Raw genomic sequence first — 3,705 nt, 5'->3', positions numbered from 1 at the left:
CTCCTGGGTTCAGGCAATTCTCCTGCCTCAGCCTCCTGAGTAGCTGGGATTACAGGCACACGCCACCATGCCCAGCTAATTTTTTGTATTTTTAGTAGAGACGGGGTTTCACTATGTTGACCAGGATGGTCTCGATCTCTTGACCTTGTGATCCACCCGCCTTGGCTTCTTTCTTGTTCTCTGCTGCATGGTAGTCTGTTTCACCGCCTGCTATTCTTATTGGCTGCCAGACTCTCCTCATCCTCTCACCATCTTCTTTCATCTCTGAAGGCCCACTAACTGCTCAAATCACACATCAGGCATCACTTTCTCAGCCAGGCTTTCTCTGACCCCACCATCCACTCAGATGCCCATCTACACATGCTTCCAAAGCACCCTGTGCTGCTTCTCCCTCAGAGAGCTTGTTTACGATTGCATCTGTAATTTATTTGCATATGTCACACAAAAACCTGCAACCACAGCCATCCTAATCTTCACTATTCCCCCAGCAACTTGTATACAATAAATATTTGTTGAGTAAACAATTAAGAATTTGAGGGAATTAGTAGTCACCTGCAAGTTTTTCAGCATACTGTTACTAAATTTTGCCCCTCATACTATGACTAAAACTGAGTATATACCTGTTTTAATTTCCTAGCATTGATGTACCCTTTACTGACCATCAGGACAGCGGGGAGCATAAAACTAGGATGGACCTCAGTCCTGAAGAAAACATAAACTGGGCAAGGTGGTGTGTGCCTCTGATCCTAGCTACTAGGGAGGCTGAGGATGGCTTGAGCCCCCAGGAGTTCCAGTCCACTCCAGTCTGGGCAACACAGTGAGACCCTGTCTCAAAATAAACAAATACAAATAACAGACTTTATTAAAAAGAAAACATCAAAAATGAAAGTGTCAGCCAGGTGTGGTGGCTCATGCCTGTAATACCAGCAGTTTGAGAGGCAGAGGCAGGATCATCTGAGATCAGGAGTTCGTGAGACCAGTCTGGCCAACATGGTGAAACCCCATCTCTACTAAAATACAAAATACAAAAATTAGCCAGACGTGGTGGTGGGCACCTATAATCCCAGCTACTCAAGAGGCTGAGGCAGAAGAATCACTTGAACCTGGGAGGCGGAGGCTGCAGTAAGCCAAGATCATGCCACTGCACTCCAGCCTGGGTGACAGAATGAAATCCATCTCAAAAAAGAAAAAGAAAATGCCCTTTCTTGTGATTCTGGCAAGGAACAAAAACGAAAACCACACTAAGAGTAATTTCTTTAAGCTGATAGAAAATATTTTACACATTTATGGGGGACACGTGACATTTATGGGGTATTTGTACCTGTAATCCCAGCACTTTGGGAGGCTGAGGTGGGCAGATCACCTGAGGTCAGGAGTTCAAGACCAGCCTGAACAACATAGTGAAACCGCAACTCTACTAAAAATACAAAAAAATTAGCTGCGTTTGGTGGCGGGTGCCTGTATTCTCAGCTACTCAGGAGGCTGAGGCAGGAGAATCACTTGAACCCAGGAGAAAGTTGCAGTGAGCAAAGATCATGCCATTGCACTCCAGCCTGGGTGACAGAGTGAGACTCTGTCTCAAAAAAAAAAAGAATGTGTGATGATCAAGTGATCAGGTCACAGCATGTGGGGTATTCATCACTTTGAGTACTTTTTTTTTCTGGTTCAAGTTCTCTCATGAGGTTGCACACTTTGAGGATTTTTTATATCTATGTGTTGGTAACATTTCAAGCCCTCTCTTCTAGTGATCTTGAAATATACATTGTTGCCGACTATAGTCACCATATCCTAACAGTGACTTCAAGAGACAGTGGCATGTTAGGGGTCTGCAACACATTAAGGAAAATTCTAGACTACATAGCTGACATCAGTGCACATACAACATGGTACTGTGAACATATGTGAAACAAATTAAATTACAGATATGGCAGATACGATTCATTTCCTATGTTATTCAACTTTTCTTGTCCGAATAGATACAGAATGAGTTAATACAACTACTTCTTTTCTAACTAATCTCCCAGTATAGGCAATGGGTTCTTAGCTAAATTTATCCTATTCTTCAGAGTTTATCTGGGCATCAACTCTTTTTTTTTTTTTTTTTTCTTGTTCAGACAGGGTCTCATTCTGTTGCCCACAGTGCAGTGGTGCAAACACAGCTCCCTGTAGCCTCCAACTCTTGGGATCATGCAATCCTCCAGCCTGAGCCTCCCAAGTAGCTGAGACTACAAGCACAGGCCACTGCACCTGGTTAATTTACTTCACTGTTTGTAAAAATGGAGTCTGGCTTTGCAGCCTAGGCTCTAGCTTCAATTTTCGACACAGAATTCACTCATCTGACATTCCATATATTTCACTTACTTTAAAAAAACTCCCGTCAGTAAGCTTCAAGAGGTATAACATTTTGTCTGTCTTGTTCGCTGCATATCCCAACGACTAAAATAAGGCCTGAGAGAGTAGGCACTCGGTATTTGTTCACTGAAAGCACGATGGAACTCTTCCCTGTCCACTTCCCAGACCACTGACATAAAGCACCCTCATTGAGTTTAGAAAAAAGCTCTGCCCAAGGACTGGAACTTTTCTTCCTGGTTACCTGAGTCAGTACACAAAGCTAAAGTTAATAGTAGAACCCTGAGAATGAGGCTTCCACTTTTTTTTTCCCTTTTCATCTCCATGCTCCTGTTTCCTTGGTTCCTCTTGACCATTAACCCTCTTCAACTACCATTCTCTTAATACGTAGCCTGTAAAATTGTCTAAATGCCTGTTTCAGAACTTCGAATTCTGTCTGCACAGATCCCTCCCACCTCAACACCAATCTACACCTCCTCTCTTCGCCTTCTCTCATAAATGCGACTTTTCCCACTAGTCCTATCACTGCCATTTCTCCGTATCTTCCACTCTTTCCTCGCCCTCATCCGCTCACTTTGCCTTCCCGCCTCAGTTTTGGATCTCTCTAAACCTCCCAAACCACGGGGAGTCTCTCCTACTTCAATCCTAGTCTCTATTCTATTCGCCAACTCCTCCCACTCACCCACCCTCACCACCACCGCGCGCGCACACATAGCCACATCAGGTCTGCCCTCCTAGTCCCCGAAGTAAGCACCTCACTAGCCCAAAACTCAAGAATGAGGAACCGGGTGATCCACGGGTTAAGTGACCCATTATCGGAAATCTGCGTGAGAGATATAAGGGACCCACCTCTGAGGCCGAGGTTCTTGCCAGACGTGTCTGGCGTGGGCCTGTACAAGCCTAGAATCTTAAACCAGCCGCAGCGCGAAGCTCCTAGAAACGCAGAAGTTACGCTTCCAGCGCGGCGCCATCTTGTGAAGCCATCTAGCCTCATGATTGGACAAACCCTTCTCGCGCGACCTGAGACTGAGCCTGAAGAAAGAAGAAACCGCGAGACCTGGAGTTTGCGGCTCCTGACAGAAGGCGGGGGCGTGGTGGCAAGCGGAGTCCTTTGCTGTGTGGCAGGAGGAGGACCTGCCTTCGAATTCGCGGGCAAACGTATTTAAAATAAAAAGAAACAAGTTTTCCGGACCCTGCTGCAGACTTACCTATCACCCTCACTAGGATTGGGTAGGTTATGAAGATGAGGCAAGGAGACTTGGGTATGATGGCGGACAGTGAGCGCTGCTAACAGGTGTCTCCTCGGGCGGTGTCTCACTGAATCGTCAGCGAAGTAAGCCTGTGAGGCGGGGAGGA

General features: G+C 45.8%; 1 protein-coding gene across 2 annotated transcripts in view; it reads right to left on the bottom strand.

Moving 5' to 3' along the window:
• METTL16 (methyltransferase like 16) overlaps positions 1–3,352 on the bottom strand; it is an 81,585-nt gene extending 78,233 nt beyond the window's left edge. Inside the window, exon 1 of one of the 2 annotated variants that reach the window (XM_017541625.2) lies at positions 3,199–3,352. The gene's annotated coding sequence lies outside the window, so the exon portion shown is untranslated. The remainder of the gene's footprint in view (positions 1–3,198) is intronic. The other variant, XM_017541626.2, reaches the window with a different exon arrangement.
• Between the last annotated feature and the right edge of the window lie 353 nt (positions 3,353–3,705).

Source organism: Cebus imitator, unplaced genomic scaffold (genome assembly GCF_001604975.1).
Source record: "Cebus imitator isolate Cc_AM_T3 unplaced genomic scaffold, Cebus_imitator-1.0 Scaffold136, whole genome shotgun sequence".
Lineage (NCBI taxonomy): Eukaryota > Metazoa > Chordata > Mammalia > Primates > Cebidae > Cebus > Cebus imitator.
This window is presented reverse-complemented; position numbering and strand designations above follow the sequence as displayed.